We start from the raw sequence: 19,269 nt of genomic DNA on the forward strand, positions 1-19,269 counted from the left end.
AAAGTGTTTTTCAAAATTATTTCAATTTATAATTCCAACACAATGAGAGTTCCCTTTGTTTTACGTTCTCAGTACTTGGTATTGTCAGACTCTAATTTTTACCAATCTGAAAGGTGTGATGGTGTCTCATGGTTTTAATTTGCATTTCCATGATTACTAATGAAGTTGAGCATCTTTTCATAGTCATTTGAGTTTTCTTCTTATGATGTACCTGTTCAAGTTTTTGCCCAATTTTTTTCTGTTAGGTGGTCTGTGGTTTTCTTACTGATGTTTAGAAATCCTCTCTGTGTGTTTGTGTGTGTGTGTTTTGGCCGTGTTGCGCGGCTTGCTGGATCTTAATTCCCTGACCAGGGATTGAACCCAGGCCCATGACAGTGAAAGCGTGGAGTCCTAACCACTGGACCGCCAGGGAATTCCCTATATGTGTTTTGGATAAGAACATCTGTTTTTGGTGTGTTATTTCACTTTCTGTGGTGCTTGTTGATCAATAGAAGTTCTCAGTTTTAATGTAGTTGAATTTATCAGCTTTGGCTAGTGTTATTTGAATCCTTTTAAAGAAACCCTTTTGTAGTCTGAGGTAAAGTAGTTCTCCTGTATCATCTTCTAAGAGCTTTTAAGTTTTAACCTTTCACAAGTTTGGTCTTTACCTGGAATAGATTTTTATGGATAGTATGAGGTCCAATCTTATTCTCTCCCACCCCAAATGGACACTCAATTGTTCCAGCATTGATTTTGAAAAATTCATCTTTACTGATCTGCAGTGCCACATCTCACATATGTCCAGTATCCATATTTACATACTTCTGTTTCTGAATTTTCTTCTCTGCTCTATTGGTCTGTTTGTCTATTCCTGTACAAGTGACACACCGTCTTAACTACTTATAGCTTTAGAAGTTCTGATACCTGGTAAGGCAAGTCTCCCCACTTTGCTGTTGTTTTTCAGGAGAGTCTTGGCTGTTTTTGGCCCATTACACTTTCATATATATTTTAGAATCACTGTGTCAAATTCCACAAAAAACCCCCCAACAATTAATTCAACATAAAAACAACATTTGAGATTTTTATTGAGATTGAACTGGTTCTGTAGATTTATTTGGGGAGAACTGACATTTTTCCAACATTGAGTCTTCCAAACTAAGAACGTGGATATCCTTCCATTTCTGTAATGAATCATGATAAAGTCTTATTTTTTAAGTAGAGGTTTTATACATTATTTGTTAGACTTGTCACTGAGCACTTCATATTTTCTGATGCAATTGTAAGTAGTGATATCTTTAAAAGATTATTTTCTGATTGTTTGCTGCTGGTATATAGAGCTATAAAACTAATATCAACTTGTGTCTGTTAAATTAGAGAATGAGATCTGTAGATTCTTTCAAATTTTCTATATGCGCAGTTATGTCATATGCAAATAATAACAATTTGTTTCTTGTTTCTAATCCTTATACCTTTTATTTTTTTCTTGCTCTCCTATGCTGCCTACAGTATACAGCTATCTCCAGCATAATGTTGCTAGAAGTAGATGGGGGCCATCCTTTTCTTGTTTCTGATCTCAAAGGAAAAATGTTCAGCCTTTCCCCACTAAGTATGCTGTAGATTTTTGTAGATACCTTTTATCAGATGAAGTTTTGTTCTGTTCCTAGTTTGCAAAGACTCCTTTTGAGATGTAAATAAATAATTGAATTTTTATGGATCTTAAAATATGGTTGATTATATTAATTGGCTTTCTGATATAAGTATCAGATTTATCTTTGCTTTCCTGGGATACCTAACTTGATCGTAGTATACTGTACTTACATTGTTGGATTTTGTTTGCTAATATATGTTTGGGATTTTTGCGTGCAAGTTCTGGAGTACGATTGGCTTATGGTTTTGCTTTCTTGTCTGGTCTTTGCCAGATTTTTTGGTTTCAATATTGTACCAGCCTCATAAAAAGAATCGGGAAGAATTTATTTAAGATTGTATTATTTACTTCTTGAGTTTTTGGGAGAATTTGCTGGTAAAGCAGTGTGGCTCTGGAGTTTTCTTTGTTCGAAAGATTTTTTTATTAGGTTCATTAAGGTTTTTTTTTTTTTTTTTTAATGGGACCAGTCAGTTTTTGTGAGTAAATTGTGCTGTTATACATATTTTTAGGATATTTTCAATTTCAACTAAATTTAAAAATCCTTTTACCATTGTAACATTTTCAGCATTGATATTTTTGCCTTTTTTTCCATTCCTGATCCCTTTCTCTTTTTTTCCTCATTACTCATGTGAGAGTTTTGCCAATTTACGGTTTTTTCAAAGACCCACTTCTGGCTTTGTTGGCCCTTTTTATTTTATATTTTCTTTTTATTTCTCATTTCTATTATTTTCTTTTACTTGTCCTAGTTTTACTTTCCTGTTTTTTCTATCTTCTTAAAAAGACAGTTCCCAAATTTTCACTTTTTTCTATTATACCTATTTAGAGTTATAAATTTCCCTATAAAGTATTGCGTTAGCTGCATCTCACAAGTTTTGAAATGTAATATTTTTGTTATGGTTTATTCAAAATATTTTCTGTTTACTTATTTTCACATGGCTTATTTAGGACTAGATTTTTAAGTTTACAACTGTGTGAGGATTTCCTACTGTATTAGTTATCTATTGCAGCATAACAAGTTAAGCCCAAAACTTAGTAGCTTATTATTGTTTACAGTTTTCGTGGGTCAGGAATTCAGGAGTGGTTCAGCTTGGCAGTTTTGCCTGACTCAGTTCCTTGCCATATGGATTTTTCCGTGGAGCTTTTTAAGTTTAGTTGTTAAGGTATGACTGCTAGAATTCCTGAGGGAGAAAGTGCTAGGTAGAAGCATGTTGCTGTTTATGATCTAGCCTCAGAAGTCACTCAGCCTCACTTCACTGCATTCTGCTGGTCAAGACAGTTGCAAAGGTCCATCCAACTTCAAGGGGCAGAGAACATAGGGAAAAGTGTCAACATCACATTGTAAAAGGGTATGTGGGATGGGATAGATATTGGTGTGAAAGATACTATTTGTTACTCCTAGTCATTTTTTTGTTACTGATTTCTATTTGTTTGAAAGAACATGATGTTATGATTTCAGTGCTGTTTCTTTTCTTTTTCTGGATCTCCAATTTACATATATTAGATTTTCTCTCTTTCTCACGTTTCCTTTTTTTTTTGAAGTTTTTTTCTTTAATAAATTTATTTATTTATTTTTGGCTGCATTGGGTCTTCGTTGCTGCGCGCAGGCTTTATTTGCAGCGAGTGGGGGCTACTCTTTGTTTCAGTGGCTTCTCTTGTGGAGCGCCGGCTGTAGGTGCTCGGGCTTCAGTAGTTGTGGCACGTGGACTCAGTAGTTGTGGCTCTTGGGCTCTACAGCACAGGCTCAGTAGCTGTGGCGCACAGGCTTAGTTGCTCCGTAGCATGTGGGATCTTCCCGGACCAGGGATTGAACCCGTGTCCCCTGCGTTGGCAGGTGGATTCTTAACCACTGTGCCACCAGGGAAGTCCCGCTCACATGTTTCTTAACTTTTTTTCTGTATTTTTCTTCTTTCACTGTGGGCAGTTTCTTCAGGTAGGTCTTTTAGTTCATTCATTTCAACTATTCCATTTTAAATTCCAGTTGTGTTTTAAAATTTTACAAGTTCTTTTTAGCTTTTAAAATCTTCAAAGTCATTTTTTATGGTTCTTGTCCCTTTCAGATATTTTCAGTCTTATTTATCACTTGAAACATTAGTAAGCAATTATATTTTCTGTGTGATCATATCCAATATCTGAAATTTTTGCAGATCTGTTTCCATTCCTTGCATCTTCTTATCCATGGTGTTTTGTTTCCTTCTTGCTTGGTCTAAATAATGTCTTTTCTTGGGACATTATTTGTGATACTTGCACATGCGTCTTCTCGATGCCTGTAACCTGGGTTATTTTTGCGTCATTCAGGTAATATGAATTAAGGCAACAAAATTGTGTGTGTGAGTGTTGTGTGTATGTGTGTGTGTAGGGTAATAGTAGCTGAGGTGGTCTTGTGTCTAGTGGTTACAATTCAAAGCATACTGTGGCCTATGCTACCTGTTTTTGTAAGGTTGCAAGCTAAGAATGGTTTTTAAATTTTTATTTTTATTTATTATTATTTTTAAAATTTCTTTATTTTTATTTTTGGCTGCGTTGGGACCTCGTTGCTGGGCGCCAGCTTTCTCTAGTTGCGGGGAGCAGGAGCTGCTCTTCGTTGCGGTGCGTGGGCTTCTCATTGCAGTGGCTTCTCTTGTTGCAGATCACGGGCTCTAGGCGCGTGAGCTTCAGCAGTTGTGGCTCACAGGCTCTAGAGCGCAGGCTCAGTAGTTGTGGCACACGGGCTTATTTGCTCCGTGGCATGTGGGATCTTCCCAGACCAGGGCTCGAACCCGTGTCCCCTGCATTGGCAGGTGGATTCTTAACCACTGTGCCACCAGGGAAGTCCCCTACATTTTTAAATGATTGGAAAAAAAGAATAATATTTTGCAACATGTGAAAATTATATGAAACTCAAATTTCAGTGTCCATAAATAAAGTTTTATTGGAACACAGCTGTGCTTATTTGTTTCTGTATTGTCTGTGGCTGTTTGCATGCTACAACCACAGAATTGAGTGGTTGCAACAGAGGTCAATATGACCTCCAAAGCCTAAAGTATTTATATCGGGCCCTTTACAGAAAAAATTACAACTTGTCAGGAACTCTCCTTTACAGCTAGCTCAGTGCCAACGCAACTTTCCTTGCAGTTCTTGGGGGATAGGGTAGAATGGGACAGGTTTACTCTGGTTTATTTTATGAGTTTGAGTTTTATTGTATAGGGTCTCCTATCAGACTCACTTCCTAGCGTGGGTCCTGGGTTTGGCTTCTATCTTTATGAGACTGTGAAAACCAAAGCCCAACCTTGGCTTCCGTCAGGGGCTAACTTGGCTTCAGCATTCTGCTTACCTCTCTGTTTTGGCCTTATAATTCTTATGTTTTGTCCTTATAATTCCTTACCATCTTGTTAACTCTTTGATACTTTTTAGAACATATATTTTCTATTTTATTAATTTAAACAATTTCAGTGAGTGTTTTGTTCTAAATAATTGGCCATATTATTGGAGATTGATATTCTTTTTGAATATTAAGAAATTAAGGCTCAAAAAAAAAAAAAAAAAGAAATTAAGGCTCAGAAATAGTTAGCCCAGAAGTTATATTACTGGTAAATAGCCGACAGAGACTTTGACTTTAGGAAGCTTATTTATCATATAGGAGTGTGAGAAGTTAGGATTTTACATCATTTCCCATATTCCTAATATAATTAGGATTTCTGCTACTTGGGCCATGCAGGAGAAATGTCTTAGTTACAGAGGACAAGAAAGGCGAAAATACTCATAAGCTCTTTGGCAGGGAAAACAAACACCATATGTAGAAATCAGAGAAATAAAAAATGTTGAGAAAGAAATGGAAAATTATTTTGATTGTATAAAAGACAGTAAAATTTAGTAAATTTGCCATGTTAACTGTATGAATCAAAGAAGAAAATAGGTCTTTTAATTTTGCACCTACTTTGTAGCAGTCATTTTTTATATATAGTATCACATTTAACTTCATAGCAACTGTGAGTTAGGTGATAATGTTGATTTAACAAGTATGCAGACATTTAGGGAAGGTAGTTTATCATTAATTTACCCAGGATTATGCAGCTAGTAAGTGCTAAAAGTAGGATCTGAACCCCTCTGTGACTATGAAGCCCATGTTTTTTCTATGCAATTAGATTGTAAAAAAAAAAAAGTCTCTAAATGGTTAATAGAGAGTGTATGAAAATATGTGGTTAACATTTCTATACTTATATGAGAATTCCTCAGGCTTTCATTTAGAGGTTAGTCTTATTTTAGACAATTCAAATAAGTAGTATTTGGTTTCTAAGGTCACATGGATTAGAAGCAGCAATGAGAAAAGAGGGGCATTTGTAGGTTTTTATGCTGACAAGGTGAAATTTTTTCTATAAACTAAAAGTCAATCTGGTGATACTGAGGATAGGGACAGACAGCCTTACTTTTTTTTTTTTTTTACGGTATGGCCCTTTTTTTTTTTTTTTAAATAAATTTATTTATTTTTGGCTGCATTGGGTCTTTGTTGCTGTGCGCGGGCTTTCTCTAGTTGCGGCGAGCGGGGGCTGCTCTTCGTTGTGGTGCGCAAGCTTCTCATTGCTGTGGCTTCTCTTGTTGCAGAGCACGTGGCACAGTGGGCTCAGTAGTTGTGGCACGTGGGCTCTAGAGCACAGGCTCAGTAGTTGTGGCGCAGGGCTTAGTTGCTCCGTGGCATGTGGGATCTTCCCGGACCAGGGCTCGAACCCGTGTCCCCTACATTGGCAGGTGGATTCTTAACCACTGCGCCACCTGGGAAGTCCCCCCCCTTTTTTTTTTTAATATCTTTATTAGAGTATAATTGCTTTACATTGTTGTGTTAGTTTCTGCTGTATAACAAAGTGAATCAGCTATACGTATACATCTTTTATATATCAGTAGTTCCTATGAATATCACTATCATAAAAATTAACATTTATTGCAGGAGTCCAAATTCTTTTTTTTTTTTAATATTTATTTAATTTATTTTTTTCGGCTGCGTCGGGTCTTCGTTGTGGTGCGGCGGCTCCACGGCACGTGGGCTCTGTAGTTTGCGGCACGCAGGCTCTCTCGTTGAGGCGCGCGAGCTCAGTAGTTGTGGCGCACGGGCTTAGTTGCCCTGCGGCATGTGGGATCTTAGTTCCCTGACCAGGGATTGAACCCGCGTCCCCTGCATTGGAAGGTGGATTCTTTCCCACTGGACCACCAGGGAAGTCCCAGGAGTCCAAATTCTTAAGAAACACATAAATTATATTCAGTATACCGTTTTCCCTTGGTATCCACGGGGGACTGGTTCCAGACACTCGACCGTGGACACCAAAAGCTGAGGATGCTCAAGTTCCTTACAGTTGGCCTTCTGTATTGGTTTTGCATGCGTGGATACTGAGGGCCGACTGTATTCTGCTTAAAAGGATAATAAAGTTAGAAATACGTTGTAGAAATAATTTGGTCCAGAGAATTTGAAAACAGCAACTTCTGATGCTTAAAGAGCTGAAATTCCAGTTTATTGGGAAACTTGGATCTCTAGAATGACTTCTCTAAAAGTTCAGAATAGCTGACAGTTGTCTCTTGTGCAAATAAGTAATTTGTATTTGCTATCTATCTGATTCTAATTACTCTACAGTAAAATAATGATTAACTTGCACTTTTACTTTACATAAAACTAGTAACTTCTTTTCATAAATATTCAGTCTTCGTATGTTATTAATTTAGCATTGTTATCTCACAGCTTAACAAAAGAGAGGTAAGATTGTTTAGAATCCCACTTGAAGTCATTCACATAATATAGTTTTTTGACACGTAGTGATGGCGCCTTTTTTTTTTTTTTTTTAAACAAAGGTGTTGTCAGCAATCAGAAATTTAATTTATTTATTACTATTTAGTTATGGCTGTGTTGGGTCTTCGTTTCTGTGCGAGGGCTTTCTCTAGTTGCAGCAAGCGGGGGCCACTCTTCATCGCGGTGCGTGGGCCTCTCACTATCGTGGCCTCTCTTGTTGCGGAGCACAGGCTCCAGATGCGCAGGCTCAGTAATTGTGGCTCACGGGCCCAGTTGCTCTGCGGCATGTGACATCTTACCAGACCAGGGCTCGAACCCGTGTCCCCTGCATTGGCAGGCAAATTCTCAACCACTGCGCCACCAGGGAAGCCCAATGGCACTTTTTTTTTTTTTTTTTTTTAAATTTATTTTCGGCTGTGTTGGGTCTTCGTTTCTGTGTGAGGGCTTTCTCTAGTTGCGGCAAGCGGGGGCCACTCTTCATCGCAGTGCGCGGGCCTCTCACTGTCGCGGCCTCTCCCATTGCGGAGCACAGGCTCCAGACGCGCAGGCTCAGTAGTTGTGGCTCATGGGCTTAGTTGCTTCGCGGCACGTGGGATCCTCCCAGACAAGGGCTCGAACCCGTGTCCCCTGCATTGGCAGGCAGATTCTTAACCACTGAGCCACCAGGGAAGCCCCAATGGCACCTTTTTAAAAAGACCAAAACCCAAGAAAACTTTAAAGATTGAAGTTTTTTGTAAATGGTCTGGCAACTCTGCTGCTGATAATATCAAGGTCTTGAAGGAATAAGAATGATCAATTTTTCAATAATGTTTTGAGTCTTGAGGCAGTAAGGCAATATCTGATTAATATTCTGAAGTGTTAACTTAGTTGTTCAGTGTACCATTTTAATGAGAACAAAATTTTAGGCTTTATTGAGTAAGTTTATTGAGAAAGGGGTACTCTGTTCTTTGATCATACTTCTGCCTTTGGAAGACTGTTGCTTTTGCAAAAATGCACGTCATTTGTCATTGGTCAGAGAAGGGATCTGTGGATGAGACTGAGGATGAGTGAGCAGAGACATATCAGTGTAAATAGAAAAAACTCTTAGCACATGTTCTATTGATGGGAACCAACAAAGCTGGACTCTCTTTAGATAGTATGTGAAGAGCAGTCATTTTTCACTGTGATAAGCTACATAGAGTTAACATTTGAATTTTCTCAACTCAAGGATAGGTGTAACCGTCAGAAAAAAAATAACCTGTTGGTGTGAGCAGTAAGATAAATAATCGACAGAAACCAGCATGTTATTGGTTTATTCAGTGACCAGAAGTACTCTCTCATTGGTTGGTGATGCTTCTAAATGCCTAATGTCAATAGTACCAAGGCTGAGAAGTATACATGAAGCAGTTGGGAAAGGAGTGAGTTGGGAGGAGGGGGAAGGTGTCAAGAGTGGCAGGTGGCAAATATGTCAAATTACAAATTTGATAGTGTATTGGCAAATAGACTTCTGGCAGTGGTAGATACTAAGAGTAGAGATCAGAGATGATCATAGTTGAGGGGATGGAACAGAAAGGACCTTGAGTGTAATATTTGAAGCTCTGTTGGTAAAAGAAAGCCATACATATATGACACTAGGCACAGAGGACATTGTACTTATTGGATGATGGAAAAAAACTAGAGTTAGTATCCTGTAGAATTCATTATAATATGGTGTCAAGTTAAGATTTATTAGTAATTGTGTACCAAAGTTTGCTGTATGGTTGTATTAGTTTGCTAGGGCTGCCAAACAAAATTTCTGTGGCTTACTCAACAAAAATTTATTTTCTCACAGCTCTGAAGGTTGAAAGTCCAAGGTCAAGGTTTTGGCAGGTTTGGTTTCTCCTGAGGCCTCTCCTTGGCTTGTAGATGGCCACCTTTTTGCTGTGTCCTCACATGGCCTGTTCTCTGTGTGTGTGCATCCCTGCTGTCTTTTCCTCTTTCTATAAGGACACCAGTCCTATTGGATTAGGGTCGCACCCTGATGACCTCATTTAACCATACTTACCTCTTTAAAGGTTTTATCTCCAAATATAGTCACATTGTTGGGGGGGTGGTTAGGGTTTCAACATATGAATTTTGGGGGAACACAATTTAGTCCATCACAGAAGTAGTACCCAGAAAACAGAACAGAATAGAAGCTAAATTTTGTCTAGAGAAAGGCATAGTGGAAAAGAATATAAGAAAGACAAGCATGGGATAGTTTTGAGGCATTGGTACATTGTTAGTTTATCAATGCTATAATAGCATATCTCAGATCAGTCCTTTGCATTCTGAAATAATGGATGCTGTTTAATGTTGTGTTAGAACTTCACTAATGTCCAGCAGGGTGTCAGACTGTACATTAAGTCTTTTGTGGGGTTTTTTTGAGGAGGGAGGGGTCTAGGAGTCAGCTAAGTAGTGAAAGAGGAGGGTGCAGTGGAAGTACTGTAGTCATTGTAGGGATGGAATTATTGATAAACTAGGAATCAGCCAATAGTCCTTGTTCCTAGTGTGGTCAGTTACAATTGAGTGAATTAAAATTCCTTATAGGTGTGGAAATATTTAAAAATAAAGATCTATGTCCAATGTTAATTTACTCCAAGGCTGTTTATTCTTAAAGATTTAGAAAACATTTTGAAATTTTTCTTCAAATTCTGAAGCCTGCCTTTAAAACCTAGAAATAGCCAATTTAAAAAATTAATGTAGATTTTCTGAATAGAGATTAAGAGACACAGATTTAGGTGTACCCCCACCCCCATCCTTCCATCCTGTTCCCTTCACAGTAGTGCTGTTTTCCCATACGATTAGCTCCCTAGAGCTGCTCTTTCAGTTTGGTACATGTTTTTTCAGATAGTTATCTATGCATTTACTTACATGCATATATATGCACTTGTAGAACATATATCATCTTGTTGTAAAACACATAAATGTATCATATGTCCTTTGTTCTATATGCACTTTCAAATAAGAGTTCTAAAGAACCATTTATTTCATTTTTGAAAATTAAGGTATAATTTACATGGATTAAAATGACTGAATCTTAGAGTTTACAGGTTGATGACTTTATATAAATTTGTTACAACTTTATTTTTAATTAATAGACTTTTTTTTAAAAAGCAGTTTTAGGTTTACAGAAAAATTAAGCAGAAAGTACAGAATTCCCATACACCTCTTCACCCTATCTCTCCAGTTTCCTCTATTATTAACATCTTGCATTAGTGTGATCTGTTAGTTACGAATGATAAGCCAATGTTGGTACATTATTATTAATTGGAGTCCATAGTTTACATTAAGGTTCATTCTTTTTGTTGTACATTCTGTGGGGTTTCCGCACCATTATAGTATACCAAATAATTTCACTGTCCTAAAATCTCCTGGGCTTCATTCATCTATTCATTCCTCCATCCCTTCTCTGAACCCCTGGCAACCACTGATATTTTTACTGTCTTTATAGTTTTGCCTTTTCCAGAATGTCATATAATTGAAATCATATAGTATGAAGCCTTTTCAGATTGGATTCTTTCACTTAGTAATATACATTTAAGGTTCCTCTGTGTATTTTCATGGCTTGATAGCTCATTTCTCTTTATTACTGACTAGTATTACATTGTATAGGTACCATAGTTTGTTTACCCATTCACCTTTTGATGAACATCTCGGTTACTTCCAAGTTTTGGCAGTTTTGAATAAAGCTGCCATGCACATTGGTGTACAGTTTTTTGTGTGGACATAAGTTTTCAACTCATTTGGGTAAATACGAAGGAGTATGATTGCTGGATTGTACGGTAAGAGTATGTTTAGTTTGTAAGAAAACTGCAAAACTGTAGTGTTTTGCATTTCCACCAGCAGTGAATGAGAATTCCTGTTGCTCTACATTCTCACTAGCATTTGGTGTTGACATTGTTTTGTTTTTTTGCCATTCTAATAGGTGTGTAATACTATCTCATTGTTTTGATTTTCAGTTCTCTAATAACATGATGCTGAGCATCTTTTCAGATGCCTATTTGCCATCTGTTTATCTTCTTTGGTGAGTGTCTAGATCCTTTTCCTGTTTTGCCACCTTAATTGGATTGTTTGTTTCCTTGTTGTTAGGTTTTAAGAGTTCTTTATGTAGTTTGAATACCAGTCCTTTATCAGATATGTGTTTTGCAAAGATTTTTTTTCGCAGTCTGTGGCTTGTCTTTTCATTTTCTTAAGTGTCTTTTGCAGAGCAGTATTTGATTTTAATGAAGTCCAACTGTCTTTTTTTTTTCTTCTGTGACTTGTTATTGTATTTAAAAAGTCATTACCAGGACTTCCCTGGTGGTGCAGTGGTTAAGAATCCACCTGCCAATGCAGGGGACACGGGTTCGAGCCCTGGTCCGGGAAGATCCCACATGCCGCAGAGCAACTAAGCCCGTGCGCCACAACTACTGAGCCTGCATGCCACAACTACCGAAGCCCATGCGCCTAGAGCCCGTGCTCTGCAACAAGACAAGCCACCGCAATGAGAAGCCCGTGCACTGCAACGAAGAGTAGCCCCCTCTCGCTGCAACTAGAGAAAGCCTGTGCGCAGCAACAAAGACCCAATGCAGCCAAAAATAAATTAAAAAAAAAAAAAAAAGTCATTACCGAACTCAAGGTTATCTAGGTTTCCCCCTATGCTATCTTCTAGGAATTTTATAGTTTTTGTTTTATAGTTAGGTCTGTGACCCATTTTGAGTTAATTTTTGTGCAAGGCATGAGGTTTATATCTACACTTTTTTTTTTGGCATGTAGTTGTCCATTTATTTCAGCACCATTTTTTAAAAATTGATTTTTATTGAAGTATAGTTGATTTACAATGTTGTGTTAGTTTCTGCTGTACAGCAAAGTGAATTAGTTATACTATACATATATCCACTCTGTTTTAGATTCTTTTCCCATATAGGTCATTACAGAATATTGAGTAGAGTTCCCTGTGCTATACAGTAAGTTCTTACTAGTTATCAATTTTGTATATAGTAGTGTATATATGTCAATCCGGATCTCCCAATTTATCCCTCCCCTCCTTTTCCCCCTTGGTAACCATAAGTTTGTTTTCTACATCTGTGACTCTATTTTGTTTTGTAAATAAGTTTATTTGTACCATTTTTTTAGATTCCGCATATAAGCAATGTCATATGATATTTGTCTTTCTCTGTCTGACTTAATTCACTCAGTATGACAATCTCTAGGTCCATCCATGTTGCTGCAAATGGCATTATTTTGTTCTTTTTTATGGTTGAGCAATACTCCATTGTATATATGTACCACATCTTTTTTTTTTTTTTAAACATCTTTATTGAAGTATAATTGCTTTACAATGGTGTGTTAGTTTCTGCTTTATAACAAAGTGAATCAGTTATACATATACATATGTTCCCATATCTCTTCCCTCTTGCATCTCCCTCCCTCCCACCCTCCCTATCCCACCCCTCTAGGTGGTCACAGAGCACCGAGCTGATCTCCCTGTGCTATGCGGCTGCTTCCCACTAGCTATCTATTTTACATTTGGTAGTGTATATATGTCCATGACACTCTCTCACCCTGTCACATCTCACCCCTCCCCCTCCCCATATCCTCAAGTCCATTCTCTAGTAGGTCTGTGTCTTTATTCCCGTCTTGCCACTAGGTTCTTCATGACCATTTTTTTTTTCCGTAGATTCCATATATATGTGTTAGCATACTGTATTTGTTTTTCTCTTTCTGACTTACTTCACTCTGTATGACAGACTCTAACTCCATCCACCTCATTACAAATACCTCCATTTCATTTCTTTTTATGGCTGAGTAATATTCCATTGTATATATGTGCCACATCTTCTTTATCCATTCATCCGATGATGGACACCTAGGTTGCTTCCACGTCCTGGCTATTGTAAACAGAGCTGCAATGAATATTTTGGTACATGACTCTTTCTGAATTATGGTTTTCTCAGGGTATATGCCCAGTAGTGGGATTGCTGGGTCGTATGGTAGTTCTATTTTTAGTTTTTTAAGGAACCTCCATACTGTTCTCCATAGTGGCTGTATCAATTTACATTCCCACCAACAGTGCAAGAGGGTTCCCTTTTCTCCACACCCTCTCCAGCATTTATTGTTTCTAGATTTTTTGATGATGGCCATTCTGACTGGTGTGAGGTGATACCTCATTGTAGTTTTGATTTGCATTTCTCTAATGATTAATGATGTTGAGCATTCTTACATGTGTCTGTTGGCAATCTGTATATCTTCTTTGGAGAAATGTCTATTTAGGTCTTCTGCCCATTTTTGGATTGGGTTGTTTGTTTTTTTGTCATTGAGCTGCATGAGCTGCTTGTAAATCTTGGAGATTAATCCTTTGTCAGTTGCTTCATTTGCAAATATTTTCTCCCATTCTGAGGGTTGTCTTTTGGTCTTGTTTATGGTCTCCTTTGCTGTGCAAAAGCTGTACCACATCTTCTTTATCCATTCCTCTGTTGATGGACATTTAGGTTGCTTCCATGTCCTGGCTATTGTAAATAGTGTATTCCAGCACCATTTGTTGAAAAGACTATCCTTTCTCCATTGAATTGCCTTGGCTCCTTTGTCAAAGATCTGTCGACTATATTTGTCTATTTCTGGGCTTTCTTTTGTGTTCCATTGATCTATTTGTCCATTCTTTTAGCAGTACTAACTGTCTTGATTACTGTAGCTTTATAGTAAGTCTTGAAGTCCTGTAGTTTGATTCTCCAACCTTGTTTTTCTCCTTCAATATTATGCTGGCTCTTCTGGGTCTTTTGCTTTCCATTTAAACTTTATAATCAGTATGTCGATATCCACAAAATAACTTGCTGGGATTTTGATTGGGATTGTGTTGAATCTATAGATTAATCTGGGGAAGGTTTGCTTCTTAATAATATTGAGTCTTCCTTTTCTTGAACATGGTATAGCTCTGTGTTTATTGAGATTGTCTTTAATTTATTTGAGCAAAGTTTCATAGTTTTCATTTTAGAGGTCTTTCACATCTTTTTGCTAACTTCATTGCTAAGTGTTTGTTGTTTTCTGATTCTGTTGTAAATGGTATTTTTTAATTTCATTTTTCCAATTATGTTGTATTAGTAGTTAGAATTTACTTGATTTGTGTATATTGACTTTGTGTCATTTGAACTTGGTAAATTAAATTGGATTCTCTGTGTATGGTCATGTTATCTGAGAATAAAGATAGTTTTACTTCCTTCTCAATCTTTATGCCTTCAGTTCTTTTTCTTGCTTCATGGCACTGGCTACTACCTCCAGTGCAGCATTGAATAGAAGTGGTGAAAGTGGACATACCTTTTTTGTTCCCAATATTTTCTGGTACTCTTCATTTTTTCCTGCAGATCCAGACTTCCATTTGAGATTATTTTCTTTTGAGTCTGAAGAAATTCCTTTAGTGTTTCTTGTATATCTGCTGGTAATGAGTTCTTTCAGCTTTTGTTTGTCTGAAAATATCTTTATTTTAACCTTCATCTTTAAAGGATATTTCTTGCAAGGTTTAGAATTCTAGGTTGACAGTTTTTTTTTTTCTTTCAGCAGTTGAAGTACATTATCTGTTACCTTCTAGCTTTTACTGTTTTTGATGAAAAGTCAGCTGTCATTCTTGTTGTTAACCTGAATGTAAATTGTCCTTTCTTTGGATACCTTTAAGATTTTTTCTTTATTTTTGATTTTTTTTAAGGTTTCTTTTAATTAATTAATTAATTTATTTATTTATTTTGGCTGTGCTGGGTCTTAGTTGCAGCACAAGAGATCTTCTGGTTGCAGCATGCAGACTTCTTAGTTGTGGCATGCGGGCTTCTTAGTTGTGGCATGCATGCAGGATCTAGTTCCCCGACTAGTTCCCTGGGCATTGAACCCAGGCCCCCTGCATTGGGAGTGTGGAGTCCTACCCACTGGACCACCAGGGAGGTCCCTATTTTTGCTTTTAAGCGGTTTTACTATGATGTACCTAAGTGCAGTTTTCTTTGTATTTATTTTGTTTGGGGTTTGCTGAGTTTTTTGGACCTGTGGACTTATTTTTACATCATTTTGAAACAATTCTGCCATTTTCTTTTCAAATATGTCTTCTACCCCATTCTCTTTTTCATCTCTTTCCAGACTGTTTGATATTACTTAACAGATATCTGACTCTAATCCTGTACTTTTTTGTTTAATTCTTTTTTCTCTATGCTTTAGTTTGGATAATTTCTATTGATTTCTTGCATTCAGTGGTCTTTTCTATATCTTGTTTATTGTTAAGCCTATTCAGTGAACTTTTTGTTTCAGATATTGAATTTTTTTTTTAGTTTGAGAATTTCCATTTGGCTCTTTTTTTTCCCCCAGTGTTTTCATTTCTCCGCCAAAATATATTAAATCCATATTTTTCTCAAACATGTATTTATAAGATTTATTTTAAAGTCTTTGCTAACTCCCACATCTGGGTCATGTGTGGGTTTGTTTTGAATTTTTTCTCTTGCCTGTTGGTCACATTTTCATGATTCTTTGAATATCCATTAATTTTTATTGCATGTGAATATTATATATAAAAAGAACAGTTAGAATGAAGTTTATAACTGCTTCCTCCTGGAAAAAGGCATGCTAACTCCTCAGATAGACCAAAAGGGTTAAGGGCTAATGTCTTCATTCTGACATAGAATTGAATTATAACTGGGCTGGATTATAGTTAATTTTGGTTTCCAGTGTTTTGAGGATGGATTCAATCTCCACCCTACAACAGAGCTTGGAATTTAAGTACGGCTAGATTCTAGAGATCTCTTTATAGCCCTGCACTTGGCTTACCACTCTCCAGAAGATCCCACTCTGCCCTCCTGGTCTACCCCTAAGTTTATGCATGCTGCTGCATACTCTCTGAAACCTTCCTGGGGAAGAATTTTTAGGTTGTGTTGATTTGTTCTGCTTGTGGGACTCCTCTGGATTTTAGTCCATCATATTGGTTGATAGGGTTGTTTGCCCCTTTGCTCACCATGGCATTAGAGTTGAAACTGGTCACTTGTTTCTTTACCTAAAAATGGCTTGTCCCTTTATGGATTTGAGTTTTTTTAGACTTCTTTGTGTTCTCAGCTTTCTGATGGGTTTAAAAAATTAATTTTGTCCAACTTTTAGCAGTTTGTCCAGATTTTTTCCTTTAATTTATGGTGGGGATGACTCTCTCTTATGACCTTATATATTCTAACTAGAAGAGGAAGCCTCAGCATGATGTTATTTTATTAGTTGAGTTAAAAATTCGTTAGAAATTTTATTAGTTTCTTCATTTGCACAGTTTGAAAAAGTGGTGTTCTATTAATTCCTTAGTAGCATCGACAAATTTGCTGGCATGTCCAAGTGACTTAAGCTTTGCTTTCCTTTTTGTTTCCATTGAAGATGATGTAAACTATATGGAGCATGTTTATTTTTTATTATAATTGGACAGGAATGGCTAATCAAATCTAACTTTCCATCAGTTCATTTTTTTTCTGGATTTCAGCTTTTATGAGTAAAAGCCAGGTGTTATGAGGATAAAATTTTGTTTATGTCTGTTTTTGTGCTACAAAGGCAGAGTTGAGTATTTGGGAAAGAGACCTTATGACCTGCAAAGTTTAACATATTTACTGTCTATCCATTTATGCAAAAAGTTTGTGAACCCCTGCCATGATTAAATGGCAGTGAATAATACTGCCAATTAAATAGCTTGTCCCAGGTCACACAGCTACTTTGCATTAGCTGTCTTTAACTCTCCAGGGGGCTTTTCCTATAAAATCATTGCCATGGTGAACCATTGCTAAACAGTTAATCCCAGCTATAGTTTATGTATTTGTTTATTTCAAAATGTGGCTCTTCCTAATCTAAATTTCTTCTTTCAGTTCTTCTGAGATTGTCATTGATATTTTAATTTAGATTCCCTTGAGATGTATATCTCAAAACACTAGGTTGGCTCTGTGGAATAAATTTACTAGAGCAGGGGGTATGCCTAGATCTAATGGCTGTTGCCAAATGCATTACTTGGTTATGATTTTTTGATGTTCCATAAACCCTGATAATTGCAGTGGTCAATTGGTTGAGTCAGGTACACTTTCTGATTCATCCTAGTTACAGGAGCCACTTAAATGACTTTAAAGTATCTGAGGCAAATGTTGCAAGTTGTTGATCTGTTATAGGTCTTATGGTCTTTAGAGGTAAAGGCTGATTTAATGCAGGGTCATACCCAACAGGTGGTTAGCAGTGGTTTAGCTTTAACTCCTGGGAATAAGTGGTTCCTGTATATCCACAATGTCTTAAATATTCATATTATTAGAGGATGATACTATAAAAATAGGTTACTAACCATGAATGATTTATAATAGGAAAGATAAGATGCCTGCTTTAGGTAACAGGTATGTATTGGGATGCTCAATAATAATAATAATACCTGCCAAAACTTATATGCTGTTATTATGTGCCAGATATTGTTTTAAATTCTTTTCATATGTTAACTTATTTATCTGTCACACTAACCCTATGAGGAAATTGAGGTACATTCCCAGACTCAACCAGCTACAATCATGAATCAAACACAGAAATGGTCACAAATGATTTCTGTGGTTTCATATCCATAGGTCATTTCTCTATCTTTATCTGACTTCATGTGCTGCTTCTTGAAATACTTCTCTTTTCATGACCCTTCATTTGTCTGGTGGTTTTCCTCTACTTAGATGTATCATCTAGAGCAGGCTGTTTATCCTCTGTTCTTCAGTTTCCTCATTTGAAGATGGAGATAATAGGGCTTACCTTCACAAAGTTGTTCTAAGATTTAATGACTCAAATGAATAGTTTGGCACATAATACGTATTCTAAGGGTTAACCATTATTACTATTATTACTACTACTGTTACTACTCTGTGTTTTTAAGTCATTAGCTGCTCTGTTTTTGACTCTCATTTTTTCTCTGCTGGACCACTAAACATTGGTGACCAAAGGGCTTGGTCATAGTTCTTTTTCTCTATCTGCTGTCTGTGTGTGTGAGTTCATCTAGTCTGGTTGCTTCAGATGCCATCCCTATGCTAATAAGTACCAGATCTCTAGTCCTATTCTCATTTCTTTTACAGACTTGTATATCCAATTGCTTACATGATATTTCACTTGCCTATCCTCTAGGTATTTTAGAGTTAATATGGCCAAAGACAATCTAAGCCATATTCCCCCCTCCCTCCCAAACAACAACAAAACAACATCAACAGATGAATGTAAACAAACCTGTTCTACTCCCTTTTCCCCATTTTAGTAGATAGAATCCCTGTTTACCTGGTTACTTTCAGTCAGATAAACCAGGGTGTTGTCTTTGTTCCCACATCTAATCCATCAGTGAGTCCAGAATGCATACCCAATCTGTCTGCGTCTTTCTATCTCCATTGCTACTACTCTATCCGTCAACCATTATCTTTTGCCTGGACTACTACGACAACCTCCTAACTGGTCTCCCTGCTTCTGCCCCTTCCTCCCTCTCTCCTCTAATCCACTTTCTTTCAAGCAAGTGGAATAATCTTTTAAAAACATAAATCAGGTTGTATCATTCCCTGTGTATAAAAACAAAATAAAACAATACAATACCCTAGGCTTTCTATTACGTTTAGAATAAAATCCCAGACTGCAAGGTACTATACAATCCAGTCCCTTTCTACCTCTGACCTCATCTCTGATCATTTTCCTCTTTGAATACTTTACTTCAGCCATACTAAGCTCTTTTCTGTTCCTCAACCATGCCAAGTTTGTTTCTGATTTTGCACTACCTATTCCTCTTAGCTTGGAGTATTTCTCCCATATGTTAGAATAGTTGGCTCCTTCATTGTCCTACCACCTCCCAGAAGCTCCCTGAGTGCTACTGATAACTAAAATAGCACACTCAAGCCCTCTAGTATAATGATAGACAAACTACTGCCCACAGGCC

General features: G+C 37.1%; 1 protein-coding gene across 9 annotated transcripts in view; it reads left to right on the plus strand.

The window, feature by feature from the left end:
- MYO9A (myosin IXA) overlaps positions 1-19,269 on the plus strand; it is a 279,267-nt gene that overhangs the window by 13,050 nt on the left and 246,948 nt on the right. For 2 of the 9 annotated variants that reach the window (XM_061180112.1, XM_061180113.1), the window contains exon 2: positions 11,333-11,397. The exons of the other annotated variants lie outside the window; for them this stretch is intronic. The gene's annotated coding sequence lies outside the window, so the exon portion shown is untranslated. The remainder of the gene's footprint in view (positions 1-11,332; positions 11,398-19,269) is intronic. 9 annotated transcript variants of the gene reach the window in all.

Source organism: Eubalaena glacialis, chromosome 2 (assembly GCF_028564815.1).
Source record: "Eubalaena glacialis isolate mEubGla1 chromosome 2, mEubGla1.1.hap2.+ XY, whole genome shotgun sequence".
Lineage (NCBI taxonomy): Eukaryota > Metazoa > Chordata > Mammalia > Artiodactyla > Balaenidae > Eubalaena > Eubalaena glacialis.